Below are 27,426 nucleotides of genomic sequence, written 5' to 3' on the forward strand. Positions count from 1 at the left end.
GAGAAAGGGGAACACTTGTTGAATGCTGGTGGGAATGCAAACTTGTCCAACCACTAAGAAAGTGATGTGGAGAATTCTCAAAAACCTAAAAATGAACCTACCATATAATTTAGTGATACCACTCCTTGGCATATACCCAAAGGACTCATCCTACTGTAGAGATACTTGTACAACCATGTTTGTTGCTGCTCTCTTCACAATAGCTGAAAAATGGAAACAACCTAAATGTCCTTCAATTGACAAATGGATAGTGAAAACATAGTACATTTACACAATGGAGTAGTTCCACTCATCAGTGAGAAAAGTGAAATTATGAAAGTTGCATGTAAATGGATGAAACTAGAAACTGTTATACTAAGTAACACAAATGCAGAACAGTAAGCAACATGTGTTCTCCCTCATTTGTGGATTATAGCACCACTCCCTTATATGTGAGCATATATTCTGATGTAACACCAGGAGCCAGGAAAATCAAAAAGGATAAAGGGAGGTAAAAGAAAAAGAAGAACCCAAAAGAGGGGGACAGTTATGGGCAGGGGTTGTGGGGAAAGTGGGAGTGTTAGACTGAGATGTGAGGAGGGAGGGACATTCAAGGGGCTTGGTGTGGAGGGGAGGGAAGACAGGAGGGGGTGGGAGGTGAGTATTTCTGGGGAGGGAGGAGGGAAGTCGCTGGGAGGAAAAAGTGTAGAGATGAATGAATCTCAGGGGGCTAGAGAACCCAGAGGGAAATTTGATGTCCCCGAACCCCCCTGAGAAATGCACAGTGTCTAAACACTAGTGCCTATGTATACCTTGGTGTTGTTTGGCAAGGAACACAATGCCAGGAAGAGGAGGCCTCCCTTTAGGTGGTTGAAGAGAATTGTCCAGGAGACTCCCAAAATAACACAGGTTATTGCCAAAGCTCCCAGTTATCTTCCAGAACCAATAGATAAGACCCTACTGCTGAAGACAGGACACACTTTGGTTACAGGACTTGGAGCAGTGGAGTAGGACCTGACCTGAAAACCTTCTACCTGAAGTTTAGCTCTCATAATACTGATGATAATAAGCAAACTGCTAAGTAAGAAAATCAATCAATGGTTCAAATCAGCCATGCCATAATGACTGGCATGGCAAACTACCTCTATTGGTGCAGTAGTGTCACTGTTATCTTGGGGGTGGTAATCAACAGCTATTCTCTCAGTGGGAGTGAATTAATGGGTGGCACTGTAAACTTAATCAAATACATATGGCTGGAAAGGACATAGATACTAGAGAAAACTCTATCTCTAGCGTATCTCTAGACAAATGAAATTTCTTATCATATGCTAAATATGGATCCTTATATTTATAGGCAAGTGTTATCCTAGAAGGCAGTCATCAAAGAAGCTCCTTTTTGCAAGAGATGAAGGCTACTGCAGAATTCCACAACTTGTCAGACACAGAGAATATACATCTGAGAGATGTCCAGTCCTAGGTGACACATCTACAGTGGAACCTCTATACCTAAGGCTCATGGAACATAGGGGAACAAGGGGTAGAGAGAAAACTAATGCATCCCTTAACTCTCATCATTGAAGCTTCCTTATACAACAGAGTATTACATACAAAGAAGGTCACAATTGGCCAAGTTTTAAAATAATAAGAGCCTTCAAAGTGTGTATCCCTGGATAGAACTTCTATATTGAACCTCACTGCTCAGGGACCACTGCAGAAGAGAGGGTGGAAAGATTGTAAGATCAAGGGTTGGTTCATGAACACAGGGAAGCAGATGCTTTCAGGTCACTGGAAGTCTGCACATGTGAATTTGTGGCATTGAGCACAGGACCCATGCCAACTCAATTAAACAAGAGCCCAGAGGGGAGGAGAGAAATGGTTGGCAGGCTGGCTCTAGACTGAGAACAACTGGAGACTGATTGTTATTGGGAGAGGGAAGAGTATGCGTTAGTTACCATCTCTAGATGGGCTGACTAGACTCCAGTGGATCAATTTGCACTGAGGGACCTCTGGGTACAAATGCTTGACTGAATAGAAGTTAACTTGAAGGATAGAATACATGAAGTCTGGTGGGGGAAGTGGGGGGGGTCCATGGATAGGGAAGAGAGTCTAAATTTAATTAAGAAATGTATGAAATTATAAAAGCTCAATAATTTTTTTAAAGGAGAATTGTGAAGCCATGCTGATGCCCACTAACCATGGACCCTGGAGGCTGCAGCCACAAACAAGGAGGATCACTGTCTCAGATTATTCTCCCAAAGGATCCCAATTTCCCTTTTTTCTTCTATTGCCTTTTGTCCATTATTCCTTATATTGTTTCCCCCATTTGTGTGGGTACATGTTTATTTATGCCACCTCTAGTCTATTTCCAATCTGAGAGTTATATGAGCGGTTGTTACAATGATTGATTCTAGCACTTCATTGAAAGGGGCAACACTTACATAGAAATTATGGTACCTTTAAGGGTGACTTTTTATAGTTCTGTGGAATTCATATTTGGTCCATACAGGAACTAATTTTTTTAAATAAAGATTTAATTTGATTTTATGTATACGAGTGTTTTGACTGTATGTATATGTATGCATACCAGGTGTGTGATGGTGCCCATGGAAGCCAGAAGAGGATATCAGATCCCCTGAAATTGGATTTATAAGCAGTTGTGAGCAGCCATTGTGGCTTCTGGGAACCAAACATTTGTCCTTTGCAAAAATCACAAGTACTCTTAACAGTTGAGCCATTTCTTCAGCTCTGTGCAACTAAGTATCTTAAATGTCAGCAAACACTGTCCTTCCATCTCCCACATTCCTTGCTCTTCATCTCCCGCTTCTTTATTCTTTGCTGTTTTCTTCAAAATATCAGGTTCCATTGACACGTTATCCATATCCAGCAAAACCATTGGCAGTTGGGTAATGTGTGCATGGTCTCCTTTTTAATTGTGTGACTAATTTCCACAGAGTGAAACCACACTACCCAGGTGTAGTATGCTAAACACAAAGACACACTAAGTACTGAATAATTTGCTCCATACTTTGGTTACTTGGGGAGTGGTAGTGATTATATTTATAGATTTGGGTGATTTTTTTAGTCAAAATTGACAGTGGCTCTTTTAACACCACACACACACAAAAAAATGACATTTTCAGTACAGAGTCCTTGGGGTGGCCCACAAGTTTTTCTTCTTCTGTTTTTTTTTTTTTTTTAATAAATGTCAGAAGACTGATGGAAATAATTGTATTACTGGCACTTAAAATCATACCTCACTATGCCAAGGTAAAAATAACTCAGGACAACAGATCTGAAATTGATTAAGAAAACTATGGAAAACAGAATGAGACAGAAAGTGCATGCATTTAACTTCTTCCCTCTTTACTCATTTTAATTCCATAGTGTGTATAGCAAGTCAACCTCTGAGCTGGTCAGACATGAACAGGCTTGGCTAAAAGAATTCTGTTTCTTTTCCCAGAACTGAAGTCATAGCTTTCCACTTACTGTGGCAGAAGAAATTCTTTAATCTTACTTTCTCTCCACCCCTGGCTCATTATGGCTGGATTTTTTTCAATGTATTTCTAGATTCTCTATCTTCATCCATTTCTTCCACTCTCTATCTCTCTTTTCTGGCCTGTATACCAACGTCAGACAGACTTCCTTTCCTGAACGGCTCATCTCAACACTCTCACACTCAAGAATCATGAGATTGCCTTTGGTAACCAACAAATCAAGCCTAGTCTCTTTGGCTGGGCACTTTGTCTTTCGGTAGTCTCCATAAAAACCAGCATCCTTCGTACCTCCACTGCCTTCATTTTCCCCTCACATCTGAGGCATTTTCCTCTTCCATTTTCCTCTCACATCTAAGGCATTTTCTTCTTCCTTGTACCCAGCTCATGACCTGCAGGAAGTGCAGTGTTTCTCAGATGCTCCCAGAGATCCTAACATGACGCTTCCTCCTTTCACCATTAAGACTCTGATTGCTATTTATCTACACAGCTACATTTGTAAAGCTTGACTTACTTGTATAATGAAAGAAAAAAGAATTACTGGTTTGAGTGTTTTTAATACAAAATTAATGTAATATTAATTATGAATTAGTTAAACAAGGCCAGTCTTCCTTTCTGGGTCTGTACTGGGAACCTGCTGTTCAAGTAATCAGGACCAACCTGGTGAGAAAGTCAGAACCCTGCCCACTCCTTTTCCATCTTCCAGCTCTGGGACTAAGCCAAGAATTTACTCCTGGGGAACTCTGGACCAGTCAGAAGTCAACCAAACTACCACAACAATAAAAACAAAACCAAACTTCCACTCAATGAAGACAAGCTTGAATTTCACATCAGATCTTCAACCAACAAAAGAAGTCCATATGCCCAGGTCAAATATCAAACACAACTAATATGCAAAACCAAGATAATATGTTCTCACCAAGATTTCCTCCCCCATTTAAAGAAACAGATAATCTCTCCCTTGAAAAATCAGTGACAAGGCTAAATACAGTCAGAGTAACCTCAGTCTTCCCTGAAGTCATCTTCATTCTCCCATCTTTGAACACATATAACATTTATATGTGATATGTACCCATTTCTTCACTGAGTGTTATTTTTGATATTTCTGTGAAATGGGTAAAATTCTTGAGAACAGTTTCCAGGCTATTTTTCTCATTCTCTCCGTCTAGCCTAACGTCAGACATAATAAAAGATTAAGTTTCCATTACCAGTTTATTCTGTGCAGTAATTTGAAATTTCTGCCATCTTGGAATGTCTCTGAATTATGACTGCTAACTAATGTTTGCAAAATCCAACACACTGATAATCCATGTATTTTATAGAAGGAAAATTATAACTCTTAGGCTTTGGGCACATTTTGTACACATGTAAAAATACTCAGAAAAATACTCAGAAATATAACTTTAGGGATAATGATCTGCATGTTTTTTAATTGAATGAGGTTTTCAAGGTAATCACTACCACATTTTTAAGGACAATCTTCTCAGTGCCTAACAGTTTCTGGGAGGCTGTGGTATCTTCATTAAACTGTTGCTTATAATCTATCTTAGCTTGTTTTTTTCCAACACTAATTTATCCTGTCAAAAATTATCCCTTGTTAAAAAAAATGCACGTGAGTAATACTTTCCACTCAATTTGCCAAACCTGTTAAGAGCATTCCACTTGTTCTTCCAAAGCTAATGTTTACCTTCTAAATAGACATGACTTTCATCTGAAGCCTGATATTTTTAAAGTTTTTGTTTACTGGTTTAATGACAATATTTTGCCCAAGTTATTTACGTGGACATCCAAGTTATTTACATAGACAAAAACCACCATTACTTTCACTAACTTTTGTACCAAACATGATAATGAAACAAATCAATGGGAATGCTGATAAGAGTAAACTATTTTCACATTTTTAACATGGAGGTAAAGTGTCTTCTATTTATATAGAAGTAGAAAATATTATACTATTAAGTACTATTTTGATCAAGAAAAATACAAGTTTTGTTTTTTAAATAAAGTTTAGCAATGTATTCAGAAATTAGACTCTAGTCTCAGTTTTAAAATGTTCAAAAGAACAAATTTTGTGGAATTTCATTTATATAAATGGGTTTTGAAATCTGTTGCTCAATAGTGGTTATTTTTCATTTCTTCATTCAAGTGCACTTACGACACATTGACTATTTCACAGAGCAAAAGCTGGCCATATACGTGCATAATAAATGATCTTTAAAGATAATGAATGTTTTTAAGCATTTCCCTGATTTATGTCATTGGCTCACTAACTCTTCCCAGGGAAAATGAGGTGGACTATTTCCAAATATGCCCTTCTCACCTTCCTACTCACACCTCTCTTTCCTGCCAACATCTTGTTTTCACAGTTGTATTTTGTTACTGATGCTCACCCTGTGTGGTCCTTTTCTAATAAGGAAATAGAAATAGAGAAACACCCTGATTGATTTTCTCTCTTACCGTAATCCTGGTCTCCTGAGAATCTGGGGGTCAGTGATGTGCCCTTTGCTCCCTCTCTTTCCCTTCTATCCCTCAAATGAGTTTGTTGCATGGAGAGCTCAGGGCCCTGGCCCCTGACTATAGAGGTGGATGCCAGGCACAGCATTTTTCTCCCAGTATACACCTGCAGTTCCAGTTCTGTGGCTGAATTGTCAGACCAGTAAATCAATTTTTTAAATTAATAAATTGGGTGCTTAGCTAACAACCAAAGCCACTGTCCTGAACTGGGAAAAAATGGTCATCTACATAAGGATAATCTAAATTAGTTATAAAAAGTGTAGCACATTGCTATGATCAGTTTGCATTCTAGAAACCTTAGTGTTATCTATTCTTCGGTTGAATAGAAACCTAAGGGATAATATTCCTGCTTTTAATTTATTATTAAAACATACTATAAAAGTGAAGGTTTAAATAGAATGCTTCCAAAATATTACTGTATCAAATTAAATTCAAACAGCAACTACACTAGAAATGTAAACCAGCAAAACCCTACACTTGTGAACTTAGCTTTAAGAGCACTTGCTGCTCTTGCAGAGGACCTGGGTTTGATTCCTTGTACCCACATAGTGGCTAACAACTTTCTATAACTCCAGCTTCAGGGAAGTATACCGCCCTCATCTGACTTCTATGGGCATTTCATGACACAGGTGCATTTACATACACGTGCAATATACTCATACACAAAAAATAATAATAAATAAAATAGTTAATAAAGCTCCATAATTAATATGTTGTTTTGGAACATCACAGAGAACAATGGAGCCTCAATTTGCTATATTGCCCTTTGTTCTCCAAACCTTGGGCCTTTAACCACAAATCCAGTTAAAATTGGCAAGCGAACAATACATTTCCTACAGGAATTATTGCAGACAAATGGAAGTAGAGCATATCCGTTTAATATTTAGGTTGAAGAAATTAACCATGACAGTTTCCTTTGTTTTATCTTTTTTATTTTTATTTTATTTAATAACCACATCATTAGAAGAAGCATTTCATTATAGCTTTAACATATTCAGTAACAAGTTCTAGAGCAAGGATACATCTCTTTCAAAAGTGGCTGAAAATTTTTAGGTTCACAATTGAATTAACACAGTTATACAATATTGAACTCAGTATAAACCCTGTAAGACATAGAATTGAATGAGTTCTTAACTTTTAAAAAAGATCTCCATATCATTTTAAAATATGTTGTTTCTTACATACTCATTTTTAATGCTACTAACACTTAGATGTTTGCATGTGTCTCTAATCTTTATGCATCTGATTATTACTAGTCACAGTCGGTTACACTCAGACCTTGGTAACTGAGTATGGATATAAGGCCATCAGGTAGGTTTCAATGGTAATGTTTATCACCTCTACTAATTAACATGAAGTAAATTTTTATGCTTCCTCATCAAATATGTCATTTTTTAATTTGTTGATTTTTTTGTGTGTGTATATCATGCAGATCACCCCAAACAATCTTATGCATCTATATACCCACTTCCCAAATGACACTCTCCCATAGCCTCCCCCCTGAACTGGAGCCCATATACTCTGTCATCCCTGTTACTGTCCATTGTATTGTTGATACCCCCAGCCATTTCCCAGTGCATGTCTCTCTGCTGAATCTAGTCAGCCTATCCAGAGATCCTTGTTTCAGGAAGATCAGCTGTTCCTCATCTAGCAGCAATCAGTTGTCAATATTTTATTACATAAAATTGAGCTCTACTGTTCATTTTCTCAGTTCTATGCTGGATTACCGTCTAGGAGTCTTTTGGGCCACCCTGACCAATAACTCAAAGGAAGGTATCTTTTGTCTGGCATTGTTTCTTGTTATGTAGCCTTTAGCTATACATATGGACTCTTAAAAATTATATTGACCCATTTAATCTTTGTTTATACTTTCCTTTTGGGTGTTTAAGACCCAAAAATTGTCCCAGATAAATGAATTTACTTTTACTCTTAAATTCATTTGAGGATCTGTTCCTCAGGGGTCACATGGGCTTGGGAAGAGCCCCTGGCTCCTTTCTTTTACCAGTTCCATCTATGTGAAGATAAGTCAAAGGTCCTACTCGATCATGCCTGGCTTCACTTGGAAGTATGGAGGAAATGTTACCTCTGTGTTGACCCTCTTCTTTGTATACTGGACACTGGTTCAAGTTCATCTGGTGGGGTCTCCACAGCCTCCTTGATCAAGAGGACAGGGGACTCACCATAGTTACAGGACATTTAGAGATACTCATAGTCCCCTGGAATTTAGTCAACCTAGGAGGGCAAGGAGCAAAAACTGTCCTCTATGTCCCTCTTACCAAATTAGTATAGGCCTCAAAGTACGGCTGTTAAATATCCAAGAAGGTTAGTTCTACCAGTCGGTTACTTTTAATTACCATGTGCCATGTAGATAAAGCTTGGACAAAGACCAAACGTTTTCAGATAAACCTTGCCTAGACATATATTCTTTGATCTAGTTGTATGTATAATTTGTCAGTAGGTTGTTGGACTAATATGGTTCCCTCTGTTTTTTTAAAAACGAGGTAGGCATTATTTATCTCTCACATTTTCTAACCCTTCCATCATGGTTTCCCCATTTAAGGTGCCCCCATTTTTTCCCATTTCTCCCTTAATATTCTTTCCTATGGTCCCACCTCTCTTGAGCTCCTTCTTTCCCTTTATCTCCTAGGTTTCTTATATAACCTTTCCTCTACCTCTCCCCTTAAAATAACCCCATTTTTATTCATATCTCCCTTAATAAAGCCTGTTTTTCACTGTTGTTCTCTTTCAGATTCTTTTCCTTTACCTCCCTGGTTCCTTTTCATTATCTTGGTTTCTGTAGTTATGTGTGGATACATAATCACTTATCAGGATTTGGTGCTAGGATCCATATATGAGGGAGAACATATGTTGCTTTTTTCTGAATCTGTGTTACTTCACTTAGTATAACAGTTTCTAGTTCCATTCAGTTACCTGCAAATTTCATGATTTCATCTCTCATTACTGATGAATAGAACTCCATTGTGTAAATATACCACATTTTTGTTTCCACTCCTCAGTTGAGGGACATAGGTTGCTTCCTACTCTTAGCTATTGTGAAAAGAGCAGCAACAAACATGGATGTACAAGTGTCTCTATAATAGGATGAGTTCTTTGGGTATATGCCAAGGAGTGGTATAATTGCATCAAATGGTAGGTTCATTTGTAGTTTTCTAAGAGTTCTCCATACTGGTTTCCATAGGGGTTGAACAAGTTTGCAGTCCCACCAGCAATGAATGAGCATTCCCCTTTCCCCACATCCTCTCCAACGTTTGGTATCATTTGTTCTCTTGATCTTATCCAGTCTGACTGGGGCAAGATGAAATCTTAAAGTGGTTTTAATTTTCATTTCTCCAATTACTAGTGATGTTGAAACTCCTTTTAAGATGCTTCTTAGCCTTCTTTATTTCATCTTTTGAAAACTCTCTGTTCAGTTCCTTAGCCCATCTTTTAATTGGGTTACTTCCTTTCTTAATTCTTTATGTTTTGAGTTTTTATATATTCTGGATGTTAAACCTTTGTCAGATGTGTCATTGGTGAAGATTTTCTCCCATTCTGTGGGTTTTCTCTTCACTTCTTTGGTTGCTTTGTTTGATGTACAGAAGCATTTTAGTTTAAGAAGGTCCCATTTGTTGATTCTTGACCATGCCTCCTGGGCAATTGATGTCCGGTTTAGAAAGTCCTTTCTTACACCTATATCTTGTAGGTTATTCCCAATGTTTTCTTAAAACAGTTTCAGAGTTTCAGGCTTCACATTGAGGTCCTTGATCCATTTAGAGTTGACTTTTGAGCAAGGTGAAAGATAGGGATTTAGTTTCATTCTTCTACAGGTGGAGATCCAGTTTTGCCAGCACCATTTGCTGAACATGCTATCTTCCTTCCAGTTAATGTTCTTGGCCCCTTTGTGAAATATTAGGTGGCTGAAACTGCATGTACTCATATTTGAGTCTTCAATTCAGTTCCATTGATCTACACGTCTATTTTTGTGCCCATATCATATTGATTTCATGACTATAGTTCTGTATTACAATTTAATATCTGGTATAGTATTCTCCCCAGCATTGCTCTTAGTGCTCAGGATTGCTTTGGCTATCCGAGGTCTTTTGTGCTTCCATATGAATCTTAGGAAGTGTTTTTCCAATTCTGTGAAAAAATGTCATGGTGATATTGATTGGCATTTCATTGAATCTATAAATCCTTTTTGTAGGATGGTCATTTTCACAATATTAAGCCTTCCAATCCATGATCCTGGGAGATCCTTCCATTTTCTGGTGTCTTCTTCAATCTCTATCTTTAAGGATTTAAAATTTTCATTATAGAGGTCTTTAATGTTTTTGGTCAGGTTTAATCTGAGATACTTTACTTTTTTTGCAGCAATTGTGAATGGGAGTGTTTTTATGTACTCTTTCTCTGATTGCTTGTTTTTGGTATGTAGAAAGGCTAAAGCCTTTTGTAGATTAATTTGATAAGCTGCCACTTTACTGAATGTGTTAACAATTTCTAGGAGTTTTCTGGTGGAATTTTTGGCACCTCTTAGATATATCATTTGCAAAAAGGGATAATTTGATCTCTTCTTTTCCAATTATTAGTCCTTTAATTTCCTTCTCTTGTCTTATTGCTCTAGCAAGACTTTCAAGCACTATGTTAAAGAGGAGTGGACATAGTGGACAGCCTTGTCTGGTTCCTGATTTCAATGGGAATGCTTCCAGTGTTTCTCCATTTAGAATGATGTTGGCTGTAGGTTTGTTATATATGGCTTTAATTACATAGAGGTATGTTCCCTCCGTTCCAATTTCCTCTAGGACTTTGATCATAAATTCATGTTGAATTTTGTCAAAGGCCTTCACTGCATCTATTGAGATGACAATGTGGTTCTTGTCTTAGAGTCCATTTATATGATTTGTGATGTTTATTGACTTACATATATTGAACCATCCTTTATTTTATCTTACCATGCCTATCAAGATCAAGAATTTGTGACTCTAGGTTCAGAACTGAGTTAGACTTTGGCTGGTAACAGTCACAACAACCATAGTTGTTGTTGCTTTAATACTTAGTGTGCTGCCACTAAGTGTTCAGTACACATTCACTTCTTCAGCCCTACTGATGATTCTACTAGATAGTGTATTGGTTTCTGATAGCAGCCATAATAAAGGTTACTGTAACAAATTATCACACACATGGAAACTTAAAGAAACAAGAATTTATTCTACTGTAGTTTTGGATACTAACAGTTCAAAATACAGTGGGGCCATTACTACTTCTGTTGGCTCTGGGAGACTACCCTTTATCTCTTCCATTGTTGGTCATGGCTGTTGGCTTTACTTGTTGACCTGAGGCTCGCCCTCTTTTCCTGTTGTGTTTCTGCCTCCTTTTCTATGTTGTTCCCGTGTTTGTCTGAAGTAAGTCTTACAAGGATATCTGTCATTCAATTTAAAGATCCAGTCAGTTCAGGACAATCTTACTTCATAATATTTAGCTTAACCACATCTGCAAAATCCATCCACCCTCTCAACTAACTTAACATTTGCAATTTATCTCTGAAGGCCACAATTTAACCACTGTAGTTAGTTGACATCATTGTTTCCATTTTGCACATTAAAATTTGGAAGCATACTACCTAAAATTAAACTATGTGTTGAATATGTCACCTCAGATGAAGTGGTTTGCATAAACTATATTATCTATTTAACGTTCATGACATCCTAGAAGGTAGGCACAATTATTATTACTGGCATTCTACGTATAAGAAAACCCTTCTAATTTCCTTAATATTCTGTAGATTGGATCACTCGTTCCCATAAGAGATCATCTCACAAAAAAGACACATGACACGTACATCAAGTCATATAGTTTTAAGAGGTAGGAAAAAAAAATAAAGGAGAGGCGAGAAAGAGTCTGTACTGTGGACTGATTGTAGTTTTCAATATGTGATTACAGAAGGTCTTGCATAGAAGAGATGGAAAGGGGAATGGAGGTGAGAGGAGAGCTTTGATGCCTGGGAGAAGAGCATTCCAGGCAGAAATAATAGTAGTTATGAAAAGTTTGAGGCAGCTTATGGCCATATGTATTATAATGAGAAATAGAGAAATAGTGACTTTTCTTATAAAGCAGCTAGGGGTAAGATGCTGAAAGTGATAACTGGGTATAGCTAGAGCAGCATATAATGTTCTAGAGATCAAATGCAAGGTCTGTGCTGGAGAAAAATTGGGAATCATTGTCACATACAGTACTCCAAAACCAGTGCTCACTCTTCCATGGTAGGAGAAGTGATTGAATAAACAGCATTTTTGTTAGAAAAGTACCAATTCATGGCATGTTGATAACTGTGTTTTTTATAAAAGAAGGATTTAGATTTTAGAGTTAGTCTTGATATTGACATACTCAATGAATGTCACAAAATGAAAACACATGCTCATAGAACTATAAAACAAGCTCACATATTCCTAACCTTTTGCTTTAAAATCATAGACTCAGATGTGGAGTATGCTCATTGTCAAAATGCTATTTAGCCTTTGTCATTACAATGAAGTGATGCTAAGCCTGGTGCTTTAGCTTCTACTGCATCAGAGAAAGTTGGCCCAGTGCTGGGGCATCTGCTTACGCAGTTCACCAGAGTTCCACAAAGCAGACATTCTGTAAAAGCTCTGCCAGGTAGGCTTCCTGTAACCGGAATTTAGAAGTTTTTTTTTCTTCCAGTACCAATTCTGACATCTAATAAAATAGTAAATTCTAAATAGCAGACCCAGAAAAGCCTTCTCAGTTTAATAGCTTACTCTTGACAGTAATAATTATCAAAGTATGCCAAACAAGTAGGCAGTGCAAGTAAAGCTAAGTGACTAATGACACTTCATGCAGGCTGTGCATTCTTACTCTTCTTTCTTGTCCAGTAAGTGGATATTTTGCCACAAGAAAATTCTTGCTGGATACTGTGCGTGTGTAGGTTGATCAGTTCAGAATCTTCTTAAATTTTAGAATCCTTTATTTGTATTTTTTTGTTATAGGAAGAAGACAAGGGAGGAGGGGTACTTAGACTGCTTTGGAATGCCAACTAACATTTTTGGAGATTCCTGTGTAGGGCTAGAGCTAAAACAGAATCTTCCTGAGAAAAACCCTTTTACAGTATCTGTGGGGAATAGGTAAAGCCAAGGTCTAAGCCAAGTCTAAACCGTCCAAAAGAGAGCTAAACTCAAGACACTGTTAAAGGTTGAAAAAGGGCAAAAAGCCAAGAATTTCACTTTTAAGAGAGGAACTGAACATCAACAGGCAAAGACCAACAGAGAGGTTTTTTTTTTGTTTTTTTTTTTTTTGGAGTTGAACTCCCCAAATGACAGAAATATCTGCTGTCACTTCTAGGTTTCATGGCTTCTACTTTTGTTGCTCAAATGCTCTGAGCACTGGTCATCATTTAAACCACTCTGGAGTACTTAAAAATTATGTATTCAGCAGGTCAGATGCTATTGGTCTGAGCAGGACTGAGGGTTTTTTTTTTAATTATTTATTTAATAACCACATAGTTAGAAGAAGCATTTCATTACAACAGCATTGACATAGTCAATAACAATTTCCAGAGCTAAAATGCATCTGTCAAAATTGGCTGTAAATTCTTAGGCTCATAGTTGAAATAATACAGTTATACAATATTGTACTCAGTATAAATTCTACAAGACACAAAATTGAATGAGCTTTTATTCTTTAAAAAAGCTCTCCATCTCATTTTAAAATATACTGTTTCATACAGAAAAACTCATCTTTAATGCAACTAACAGATGTTTGCACATGCATCTCTAATCTCTGTATATCTGATTATTACTAGTCACAGTTGATTACTTTCTGAGACTCTTGGCATCTGAGCATGGATATAAAGTCATCAAGTAGATTTCAATGGTAATGTTTTTCACATCTACTAATTAACATGAAGCAAATTTTTATGCTTCATCCTCCAATATAACTCATTTTTTTGTTGTTGTTTGATTTTTGTGTGTGTGTTTCATCCAGAACATCCCAAACAATCTTATTCATCTATATACTCACATCCCAAATGGCATCCTCCCATAGTTCACCCCTTCCCACTGGAGCCCATATACTCTGTCATCTGTGTTACTGTCCACTGTGTTGTCAATGCCCCTAGACGTTCTCCAGTGCATGTCCATCCACTGAATCTAGTCAGCCTATCTAGATTTCCTTGTTTTAGGAAGATCAGTTCTTCCTCATCTAGCACAAATCAGTTTGCCAATATTCCTTTAGATAAGATTTGTGTCTGCTGTGCATTTCCCCAGTTCTATGCTGGGTTACTGTCTGGGAGTCTCTTGGGCCACCCTGGCCAACAACTCAAAGGAAGGTATCTCCTGTCTGGCATTGTTTCTTGTTATGTAGCTTTTAGCTCTACACATGGGTTCATGTAGAGATAATGTATCTGTGATTTTTCATTAAATTGTTGGACTAATATTATTATTTTCTCTGTTTTTTAAACTAACTAGGCATTATTTATCTCCTCTCTCTCTCTCTCTCTCTCTCTCTCTCTCTCTCTGGCTTGGGAGGAGCCCCTGGCTCCTTTCTTTTATCAGTTCCATCTATGTAAAGATAAGTCAAAGGCTTATGGCTTCACTTGGAAGCATGGAAGAAATGTTTCCTCTGTGTTGACTCTCCTCTTTGTAGACTGGACACTGGTCAAAGTTCATCTGGTCAAGTCTCCACGGCCCCTTGATCAAGAGAACAGGTGAATCACCACAGCTACAGGACATTTGAGAGATGCTCTGTAGTCCCCTGGAACTTGGTCAACCTTGGAGGGAAAGGAGCAAAAACTGACCTTTAAGACCCTCTGACCAAATTATTATAGGCCTCAACGTATGACAGTTAAACATCTAAGAAGGTTAGTTCCACCAGTCTGGTACTTTTAATTACCATGTGCTATGTAGGTAAAGCTTGACCAAAGACCAAAGGTTCTCAGATAAACCTTGACTAGACATACATATTTTCATTGAGCTAGTTGTATGTATAATTCGTCAATAGGTTGTTGGAATAATATGGTTCCCTCTGTTTTTGTTTTTGTTTTTAAACTGGCTAGGCAGTATTTATCTCTCGCATTGTCTAACCCTTCCACCATGGTTTCCCCATTTAACATGCCCCCATTTTTCCCATTTCTCCCTTAATAATATGCTTCTCCTATGGCCCCACCTCTCTTGAGCTCCTTTCTCTTTATCCCCAAAGTTCCTTGTATAACTCTCCCAACCCCCTCCCTTTAAAATAACCACATTTTTTATCCATATCTCCCTTATAAACACCTGTATCTTACTGTTCTTCTCTTTCAGACTCTTTTCCTTTACCTCCCTGGTTCCTTTTCACTATCCTGTTTCCTGTAGTTATGTCTGGATACCTACTCACTGATAAGGATTAGGTGCTAGGATCCACACATGAGGGAGAACATACATTGTTTGTTTTTCTGAGTCTGTGTTACTTCACTTAGTATAACAGTTTCTAGTACCATCCAGTAACTGCAAATTTTATGATCTCATCTTTCTTTAGTGCTGAGTAAAACTCCATTGTATAAATGAACCACATTTTCATTATTCATTTATCAGTTGAGGGACACTTAGGTTGCTTCCATCTCTTAGCTATTGTGAAAAGAGCAGCAACAAACATGGATGTACAAGTGTCTCTGTAATAGGATGAGTTCTTTGGGTATAGGCCAAAGAGTGGTATAAATGGGTAAAATGGTAGGTTCATTTGTAGTTTTTAAAGACTTCTTCACACTGCTTTCCATATAGGGGTTGAACAAGTTTGCAGTCCCAGCAGCAGTGGATGAGCGTTCCCCCTTCCCCATATCCTGTCCATTATTTGGTATCATTTGTTCTCTTGATCTTATCCAGTCTGACTAGGGCAAGATGAAATCTTAAAGTAGTTTTAATTTGCATTTCCCTAATTACTAATGATGTTGAACACCTTTTAAAATGCTTCTTAGCCATCTTTATTTTTTCTATCAAAGTTCTATGTTCAGTTTTTAAGCCCATTTTTTAAATTGGGTTACTTCCTTTCTTGATTCTTTGTTTTTTGAGTTCATTATGTATTCTGGATGTTAAATCTCTGTCAGATGTGTCACTGGTGAAGATTTTCTCCCATTCTGTGGGTTTTCTCTTCACTTCCTTGGTTGCTCCTCTTGATGTGCAGAAACTTTTTAGTTTCATGAGGCCCTGTTCTTGATTCTTGACCTTGTTTCCTGAGCAATTGATGTCCAGTTTAGAAAATTCTTTCCTACATCTATATCTTGTAGGTTATTGCCAGTTTTCTTCTAATGGTTTCAGAGTTTCAGGCTTCACATTGAGGTCTTTGATTCATTTGGAGTTGACTTTTGTGCAAGGTGAAAGATAGGGGTTTAGTTTCATTCTTCTCTAGGTGGTAATCCAGTTTTGCCAGCACTATTTGCTGAACATGCTATATTTCCTCCAGTGATTGTTCTTGGCCTCTTTGTCAAATATCAGGTGGCTGAAATTGCATGTGTTCATATTTGGGTCTTCAATTTTGTTCCCTTCATCTACAGGTCTATTTTTGTGCCAGTACCATGTTGTTTTTATGACTCTATTTCTATAGTACAGTTTAAAATTTGTATAGTAATCCCATCAGTATTGCTCTTAGTACTCAGGATTGCTTTCTCTATCGAAGATCTTTTCTGCTTCCATACGAACCTTAGTATAAAATTCTGTAAAAAATGTCATGGGGATTTTGATCATCACTGCATTGAATCTATAAATGGCTTTTGGTAGGATGGTCATTTTTGCAATATTGATTCTTCCTATCCATAAGCATGGGAGACCCTTCCGTCTTCTGATGTCTTCCTCAATCTCTTTCTTTAAAGTTAAAGTTTTCATTGTAGAAGTGTTTAATATCTTTGGTGAGGTTTATTATATTTTATTTGTTTTGAAGCTATTATGAAAGGGAGTGTTTCCATGTACTGTTTATCTGATTGCTTGTTATTGGTATATAGAAAGGTTACAGACTTTTGCAGATTAATATTGTAGCCTGCCACTTTTTTGCACGTGTTTATAATTTCTAGGATTTTTATGGCGGGATTTTTGGCATCTCTTAGGTATATCATCTGCAAAAAGTGATAATTTGATCTCTTCCATTCCAATAATTACTCCTTTAATTTCTAATTCTGTTGTCTTATTGTTCTTGCAAGAGTTTTAAGCACTATGTGTAAAAGGAGTGGAGATAGTAGACAGCCTTGTCTGGTTCCTTATTTTAATGGGAATGTTTCCAGTTTTTCTCCATTTAGAATGATGTTGGCTGTGGGCTTGTTGTATATGGCTTTAATTATGTTGAGGTATGTTCCCTCCAGATCAGTTCCGTTTAGGACTTTGAACATAAATGCAGCTTGAATTTTGTCAAAGGCCTTCTCTGCATCTATTAGGAGGACCATGTGGTTCTTGTCTTAGAGTCCATTTATATGATTTTTGGCGTTTTTTGACTTATGTGTATTGAACCACCCTGCATCTCTGGAATAAAGCTGACTTGATCATGGTGCATGATCTTTTTGATGTGTGTCTATATGCGTTTTGCAAATATTTTGTTGAGAATTTTTGCATCTATGTTCATTAAGGATATGGGTCCAGTTTTCCTTTTGTAAAGGTTGTATCTTTACCTGGCTTTTGTATTAGAGTGATGCTGGCTTCATAGAAGGAATTTGGAAGTTGTCCCTCCATTTCTATCTTTTTGAATAAACTAAATAGCATTGGAAATAGATCTTCCTTAAATGTCTAGTAGAATTCTGCTATAAATCCATCTGGTGTAATGCTGTTTTTAGTCAGGAGATTTTTGCATTATTGCTTCAATTTCCTTATGTGTTATGGGTCTGTTTAAGCTGTTGATCTCTTCTTGGTTTAGTTTTGGTGGTTCCCATGCTTTTAGACACCCGTCCATTTCTTTTAGGTTTTCAAATTTAGTAGCATACTAGTTTTTAAAGTATTTCCTTATAATGTTCTAGATCTTTTTCGTGTCTAGTGATATTTCCCCTTTCATCTCTGATTTTGTTGATTTGGAGGTGCTCTTTCTTTCATTTGGTTAGCTGGGCTAAGGTTCTGCCAGTTTTGTTTATCTTTTCATAGAACCAACTCTTGGATTTGTTAATTCTTTGTATTGTTTTGTTTCTATTTCATTAATTTCTGTTCTAATTTTTGCTATTTCTTCTTGTCTGCTGGGTTTGGGTTTCATTTGTTGTTGCTTTTCAAGTGTCTTGATTTGTAATGTTAAGTCATTTATTTGTGTTCTTTCTGATTTTTTAATGAGAGCACTTAGAGCTTTAAACTTCCCTCTAAGGATGGCTTTTGATGTGTCCCATTGGTTTTGGTGTGTTGTATTGTCCTTTTCATTTAGTTCCAGGAATACTTTTATTTCTTTCTTAATTTCTCCTCTGACACATTTATCATTCAAGGGTGTGTTGTTTAATCTCCATGTCTTCATGTAGTTACTAGGATTTCTTCGGTGTTGATTTTAAGCTTTATGGCATTGTGATCTGATAGAATGCATGGAATTATTTCAATCTTTTTGTATTTGTTGAGGCTTCTTTTGTGCCCCAGTATATAGTCGATTTAGTGGACAGTTCCATGGGGCTCTGAATAGAAAGTATATTTTTTGGTGCTTTGGTAGAATATTTGGTAGATGTCTGTTAGGCCAATTTGATGTGTGGTATTTTTTAATTCAGATGTCTCTCTGTTAGTTCTCTGTCCTGTTGACCTATCTAATGGAGACAATGGAGTATTGAAATTCCATTTTATTAATGAGTTGGGATTAATCTGGGTCTTATAGTCCTGTAGTACTGTTTCTATGAAGTTAGGTGCACCAGAGTTTGGTGAATATATGTCTATGGTTGTAATATCTTCTTGGTCAGTTGTTCCTTTGATCAGAATGAAGTGGCCCTCTTTATCTCTTTTTATTAGTTTTAGTTTAAAGTCTATTTTGTCATATATTAGAATTTCAATGCCTTCTTTTTTCTTAGTACCATTTGCTTGGTATATTTTTTCCATCCTTTCACCTTAAGGTAGTGACTGTCCTTGAAAGTGAGACGAGTTTCTTGCAGACAATGAAAAGATAGTTTTTTTTCTTAATCCATTCAACTAGTCTGTGTCTTTTGACTGGAGCATTCAGTCCATTGATATTTAAAGTTATACATGAAAGATATGTATTGATTCCTGTCATGTAGCTGTACCTTTCCATAATTATATCTTTGTATAACCCCTTAAGTGTAGTCACTCCTTTCTTCAGCTCTTTGTATTGCTACAAGAACTCTCTGAAGGGCTGGTTTTGTAGACATGAATTCTTTCAGCCTATTTATGTCATTGAAGATTTTTCTTTCCCCCTCAGTTATGATAGATATTTTGGCAGGGTAATGAAATCTGGGTTGCATCTGTGGTCATTTAGAAGTGGAAATACTTTGGTCCAGGCTCTTACAGCTTTCATAGGTTGCAGTGAAAAGTCAGCTGTAATTCTGATGGATTTTCCTTTATATTGGACTTGTTTTTCTTTTGCAGCTTTCAGTATTCTCTCTTTGTTCTGTATGTTTAGTGTTTTTACTATGATGTGCTGTGGAGTGTTTCTTTTCTGGTCCTTTCTATTTGGTGTTCTATATGCTTCTTGTATTTTCATGGGCATGTCTTTGTTTAATTTTGGGATTTCTTCTACAATCCCGTTGTTGATCTGGCCCATATCATTATCCTGAGGTTCTTCTCCTTCCTCTATGCCTATGATTCTTATGGCATAGAATTGGTCTTCTTATGGTGTCACACAATTCCTGCACATTCCATTCTTGTGTTTTCTTAAATTTTTCATAATCTTTGCTTGAGTGGTCTAATTCATCCACTTTGTTTCCAGTCTTGATATTCTGTTTTCCATTTTATTCATCCTATTGGTGAGGCTTTCTCCTTTCATTTCTAATTGGCTTACTGAGTGTTTCACTTCCTTCTTCATTTCAGCCTGAGTATTCTTCAATATTTCTAACTCTTTTGTGAAGTCATTCAGAAGTTTATCCCTATCTTATTTCAATTCTTTTATTTTGTTCTTTACATAGTTTTTAAATTCACTGATATTTTTTATCACGTTTAGAATTGTTCTTTGAATTCAATGTCCTGTGTGATCTCTAGGGGTTCTCACTGTACTCCTTTACAAACTCTATGTACTTGATGGGGGTATATTATTTGGGTTTTTGATGTTATTATTTTTTCTCTGTGACTTTGACATGTGGATTTCTTTTGTAGTTTCTGATTCTTGTGGGAGACTCAAGCCTTCCTTTGTTGAGTTTAGGTCTGCTTCTTTTTGTAAACTTTATGTGCCATTGTGGTTAACTTGTTGGGCATGAATGGCTGGTTGTTCTAGGCTTCGGGTTCTCTCTTTTAATTTTATATTGGAGGGGCCAAATTGCTTTCATCTTGCTGCTCAGGAGGTTCCCACAATAGCCCAAGTCTGATGAGCATCACATGCTCTCAGGCTTTTTCCTAAGGTCTGCATCCCTCCAGGAAAGATGCTGGCCTCAGGAACTTGGGGGCTGGGCTGGCCTGAGAGCAGGGCCCAGGAAAGATGCTGGCCCCAGGAAGCTGGTAGCTGTTCTGCCCAGGGATGCAAAGGGTGGTGGGGGCAGGAACAAGCCTTGAGGGCTCCAAATTACTTCAGGGAGGAATTAGGTTGGTCTGGATGCAAAAAATCAGAAAGCAGTGGGGAATCTGAGCCAAGAGATCAGTCCAGAGGTCTGGGGTGTCAAGAGGAGAAATGAGCCAGTGCCCAGGATAGGAGGAGAGATGGTATGGGGGAGGTGGGAGGGTGAATCAGGCTGAGGGAGTCAAGGTGCAGTGGGCGCCACTGAACTTACTCAGGAAAGATGTTGACACCAGGAAGGTGGTGGCTCTTCTGCCCAGAGATGCAAAGGGAAGAGGGCAGGACTGAGGGTTTTATAGAAATGTATTATTTATACAGTAGAGATTGAAAATGGTAACAAGCTCCTTAAAATGATGTTGTCCTAGCACATTTGATGAGGGGAAAATATTAGCAACTTATTATAGTGTGAAAATGCACAATATCAGGAGGCAAATAATCCTTTCTACAATTAGATGCATTATTTTTTATTTTAATGGTATGTCTGCTGTTTTTCACTCAAAAATATAGTTAGTTATATCCTACTTCTCCATGACTTGCCATTGGCCTTAAGGGATCAAGCTCATGAACCTCACTGTAAAACAAGAGATTTTTAGGCTTGCGCTGTTGTCTAGGATGATGCTCAGTTTGGATGTGGTTCAGCTTGCCCAGTCTCCTCACAATACAGTACCTATGCAATCAGACTGATGGAGCAGAAGTGACAGTGAGTATCTATTTACTGTTGTTTTAGTTTGGAGGATACAACATTGTTCATGTTCTAAAGCCCCAAATGGTACTATAATAAAAGTAAAACGGGTGTAACATATTACCCTGCAAAGCTCATTAAATTTGTCAAATTGAACCAATAACATTTTCCCACGAATTTAAGAGGTTGGTGGAAGTAGGCTGGGAAGATGACTCCGTTGGCAGTGACTGCTGCTCAAGCATGAAGACCTGACTTTGGATACCCAGCATCCATACAAAACCCGGGCATTATGGTGGCCCTAGTATTCAGTGGGGAGATAAACAGATCCTGGAGCCTCGCTGGCCGGGCATTCTATCTGAAGCAGTGAACTCCACGTTTAGTGAAAAACACTTTGTCTCCAAAGATTAGGTGGAAGACACCCAAAGAAGACACCCAAAGTTGACCTCTGGCCTCCACACAGGCATGTATGGGCAAATATACCTGCATACACATTCACATGGTTCACATAAATAAGGTGAGAGGGAGAGACTTGGCTTAAAGAAGTTTTGTCATTCACTGTGGACCTGAGTCACAGCAGATGGGTAGAGTCCTGCTATTGCCTGGGAAGGCTGTCATCACCTATGCTTTGGAGAAAATCAAAAGATGACATGTAGAAGTTCAGGGGTCTTTTGCTCTGAATGACCATGTTTTAAATGTGAAATGTGACTTCTGCCGAATTTGCCTCCAGCTGTGCTCTGTCTTCCAGGCTTCAGAGACCCTGTCTCCCCAGAAGATCTAATAGGCCAAAGGAAAACACAAGAAGGGAGGCCAACCACAAACACAGATCCAGCCTTGTTTTCTTACAGAGGACATTTTCAGTAAGCAGTTCCTTCATGCCATATTGCAGTATTTTCAGGGTGAGCAAAACATGGACCACTTGGTCTCACTTGGCCTCACTTGTTAATGGCCTAAGATTTTTAGATTCCAGAACTAAAATGAATCTGGTCTAAAATGCACAGAGCAGATGAGTTGGAACGCTAATTATGCCAGTCTTTGGTCAAGACTTGAGATTTTTTTTTGTCAGGGTTTTGCAAAACTGATTATAACAAAGTATAAGCAAAGAACAAATCAGGAGTCCAAAAGTTTAAATCCTTCACTGAAAAACAGGCAAGTCTAGATACTGAACAGTAACGAGATGTAGGTTGGAGAGCTAACTTCATTGCAGGGATAAAAGAATTAGCAGTCACCATCTTCCCATTTCTGATATTCCTTGGAGTGTTTCTACTCAGTAATAAACTAGCTTTTTTGCTTTTAATTTTCATTTATTTAGCTTGCTAAAGTTAAAAACGACTGAAACTACAGATTTAAATTCATGGTTGCAAGAAATTATGTTATTCAAAATTCCACTGTCTTATATGGAAATGAACCACCAGAAAGTGACATGTTCATTTAGTTCATTTAAGGTACAGCTTCAAAAATAGAAGAAAGCTGGGCATGGTGGCATACACCTTTAACTCCAGTACTTCTGAAGTATTGGCAGGCAGATCTCTGTGTGATGGAGGCCAGTCTGGTCGAAATAGCAAGTTTCAGGCCAGCTGGGGCTACAGGGAGATCTGTCTCAAAAAAAAAAAGAGAAAAATAAATAATAAATAAAAAATAAATAAATAAATAAACAAAAATATTAACTGAAAACTTCTTGACATATAAAAAGATAAGAAACTGTTTCCACTTTTGAGTATGCAATAAGCACCGTCAATATGAAGGGAATATAATGATGCTGAAGGGAAAGTTTCATTTGAAATAATGATATATTAAGGTATAAAACTGTACACAGCTTGAAGTTTGTTGATTCAGAGAAACTCAACTGGTTATGGCAAATGGTAGCTGAATTGAAGATTTTTTTTCTCATCAAATTACAGAGGGTTATGAAAGCCTACTTTCCCTTTTTATGTCTGGACACAAAGAGTAGCATGCTTTGCCCACTGTTGAAATGCCGTTGTTGGTAAACATCTTTGCATTATGAATTTAAAGAACTATTGCTATCTTTTCAACAGCTGGGAAGATGAGAATCAGCAGACAAATGCTCTCCTGATAGTCATAGGGAGCAAACTAGGAGATCAAATGTTTCTTACTTTCTACAAATATGCCTATAAAGGCACAGATCTCAAGATTCCAGAAGAGAGCAGCAAACATTTTACAGGTGGTGAGGCACAGCCTCTTTGACTCTGATGTCTGCATCTTATCATGGTGTGCAAATTATTTAGCAACTGCCACATTATTTATAGGTATGAATTGCACAATTTAATATCATAAATAATTCATTTGGGGAACTATGATTTTACAGTACACCACCGAAAACTAAAAGCCTATTTTTGTAAAGCTAGGATCCATTGTTAACTGTGAGTTCGATTCAAATAGTTTTCAGTTGATACTTTTAGAATACAGTATGTGGGTTCTTGTGGTGTAGAACCAAGATTGAGAGGAATGAAGTGTAAAATACAAAGAATAGAGAGAATCCACTGAAAGTTTTTGAAATATGAGAGAATCAAAGCAAGGATGGGGAGATCTGGTGTAAATTAGCCAAATAAATGCTTTACTTTCCAAATTCACTTTGGATATGTAGCTAGAAACACCCACAATGAATAGAAGTTTTTGATGGGTAAATATAGTTTACTGTGTCTTCTTATGGAAGTTCTGAAATATCCTGGTAGAGTAGCAGACTGTCAACCTAGTTCACCAATCAAGAAACAAGAATCTAACTTAGGTACTTCCTAATCCATTTTTAAACTTGAAACAGACACAAAAATCTTACTTCCCCACAGTAAGACATAAGAATGTCACTGTGGACCAAAGAGAAAGACAGTCTCAAGTTTGTTTGCTGCTAGACTCCTAGGGAGCTGAACACAAAAATCCAATAAATAATTAGCTCTCCTGTGACAGGCTTCTGAATTACTGTGATACATTAATTGGACAAAATTAGCATGAATTAAGGCAAATAAGTATAACATGTAATTTATTACTTACTAAGCATGGCGCTGCAGTGGAAGCTTTGGATTTCCCTTAAGATTGCTTTAACAGCTATAATGCATTCCTTAATTTACTCTGTGGAAAATCAATTTTTTCAGAGTTCATTAAGCACCAATATGTTACAATGCAATTCTCTAGAGCACAGAGCCTCAATACATTATGCAAATCCATGTCAGTGTGGTACCAATATGTAAATAGCAGGAATATTATTGTCAGTACCTATTGATAAGTCTGACCAGACAAGAACACCTGAAACTTCCTGAATCTCTTGACTTCTTTTGTAAGTGCCAGGGGTTCTACGTGTGGTTCTTTGCACATATTTCTTCCAATACATAATAATTTAGGTCAATAAAAAATAATATTGTTTCTGTTTAATTTCACGTATTTTTATTTTACTCTTGCTAACCAATCAACCAACAAGTGTTTATTAAATATACATGATAAAATAACAAATGCCCTTTGTAAATATTGAACCCAATGAAGTCACTTGTCAATTTTAATTGATACAACACTGAATTTACTTTATCTGAGTCAGAGAAATAAGTAGGTCACTAAAACAACAATTTTGTGGAACTACAACTCAATTCCCCATTTCACTGGACATTTTGACATTGGTTTATCTAGGTTATACTAAGCCACAATAACAACAAAAATTTAGACCAAGATTTAACCGAATATCATATTTTAAAAGGCAATATATCCAAGAAAAATGCAATCCAAAGAAATTTTGATTGATTCTAAAATTTGATATATTCGACATTAGAAAACATTAATGAGAGTTTTTCATTAATTATTGATTTTGGTGTCCCAATAAATAACTTTAATAACCTGAAACCTATTTTTAAATAGCATCTTTTAGTTTCTAATTAAGCTATTTACTTTTATTTTTATTATCATTTCTGTTTCTTCTATGGGTTATATATAGCATGAAAAAAAACTCAGTCTTGACTTGCAGAAACATCTTGCTACAGACCAAAATGTATGTTCTTCAGATTCCTAAGTTGACATCTTCATGCACACCATGATAGTATTTAGAGTCAAGGCCTTCAGAAGTTACTTAGATTCTGGTGACACTAAGAAAGTAGGGCCTACATGATAAGATTAATATCTTTAAAGATGGGTTAGAAGAGAATTTGTTTCTTCTGCTCTGGTGAGGATACCAAGAGAGGGCAGGGACCACAGGACAAGAAAAGAGCTCTCACCAGAGCTGGGCTGTAACCTGGCTTCTGACTTCAGACTTGAGCATTCAGAACTAAGAAAAGTATGTATTGTTTGTGCCACCAGTCCATGGTATTTTGTTATGGCAACTACTTTGACTAAGGTGTAGAGTGACATTTGCAGCTATTAAATGTGTTTTCCTTAACATTTATGCTGATTTTAAAATATTAGGTAGAGCATGATGTCAGCTGCCAGGGGAGGAGGTTAGAAAGTACCTCTATGTATTTAGAAACTCTTCCTGAAGAATAATTTAAGTCTGTGACTAACTTTAGTTTTCCATAATCAACTTGCATTGATATGGGACCTAAATTGTATTTAAAGCAAAAGGAATTATTTCATAGTATACAGAATTCATTTTTTCTTCCCTCAATCTGTACCTGCTCCCTTGGTTCCAAATAACCCGGCAGCTCATGCAATGGGGACTTGCACTTGTCTCCTCTTCCTGGAACCTTATATCTCTACACAGGCACTTGCCAACCTCCTTAAATCCTCCATGGATCCTTCATTAAATGTTGCATCTTTCAATTTGTCTAATGTAAAGAGACCTACATACATTAATCAAAGTTTCTTAGTCTGCATGATGTGTTTCGCCTTATTAGACAATATGTTTTTCTTTTCATAACTATACAAGTTTTTTAAATACTCTTATTTGGTTTTTGTCCATTTCTATTCACAAACATGTAAACTTTGAGATAAAGGAACTTTGTTTTATTTACAGATAGATCTTAAATGTCTTAATATCTAATAGAAGGTAAATTCTCGATAATTATTTTTGTCAGTGGATCAAAACAATTTTTACCAAAAGATGTTGATTCAGCTTGTTTAGTTACTCTTTTATTGAATTTTTGTATATTTCATGTAATAAATCTTAATCATATTTAGAGACCCCCCCTCCCTGATCTGCACATTTGTATATACGCAAACGCAAGAAGAAAGTATCAATATCAAATGGAAAAAGTAATACCCCATGGCTTATAAAAATCAACTTATAAGGTGAGCAAAGTGTTTATCATAGAGCATGGACATAGTAAGCATTTAATAACTGGTGCTTTAAAAATTACCATTTTAGCTCCTGGCCTGCTCTCCTGCCCTCAGGCCTCTCTTGGGGTAAGTCTATCTTGCAGCCCTCCACACCTTGACTCCCCCAACCGCATTCACCCTTCCATCTCCCCCGCTGTTCTCTACTCCTAGTTTGGGCCCTGTGCCATTCTTAGTCTTGGGGCCCCAGACACCTGGGGAGCCAGTGCTGCTTCCTGATCCTTTTCACCGGGACCGGCTTGGTGCCTTCCTTGGGCCCCAGGAGCACTGCTTCTGGACTTGGCCCCGCCCTCACCTCTCTCTGCTTCCCTGGACCTGCACCACCGGCTAACTCTCCTGGCTTGCGCTCCTATCCTCAGGCCTCTTGGGGTGGGTCTATCGTGCAGCTCTCCGCGCCTTGACTCACCCTGCCACATTCACCCTTCCATCTCCCCCGCTGTTCTCTGCTCCTAGTTTGGGTCCTGTGCCATCCTTAGTCTTGGGGCCCCAGACACCTGGGGAACCGGTACTGCTTCCTGATCATTTACACCCAGACCAGCTTGGTGCCTTCCTTGGGCCCCAGGAGCGCTGCTTCTGGGCCTGGCCCCGCCTTCACCTCCCTCTACTTCCCTGGTCCTGCAACACCCGCCAACCTCTTTCTTGGGCTGACAGCCTCTTTCTGGGGCTCCGAGGCTTACCTTTCCTCTCCCTGATCCTTTGCATCCAGTACAACCCAGTTACTCAATCCACTCCCTGGGAAATCTTGGGGCTTCTTCCCACCCCATCTGCCTTTGCATCCCTGCGTGGCACCGCCAAGGCCAGGATCTCAGGTCAGTCCAAAACCCAAGTTCCTGAGGCCAAAATCATTCTTAGAAGATTCCA

The sequence above is a fragment of the Nannospalax galili genome, unplaced genomic scaffold (genome assembly GCF_000622305.1).
Source record: "Nannospalax galili isolate Female #2095 unplaced genomic scaffold, S.galili_v1.0 scaffold991, whole genome shotgun sequence".
Classification (NCBI taxonomy): Eukaryota; Metazoa; Chordata; class Mammalia; order Rodentia; family Spalacidae; genus Nannospalax; species Nannospalax galili.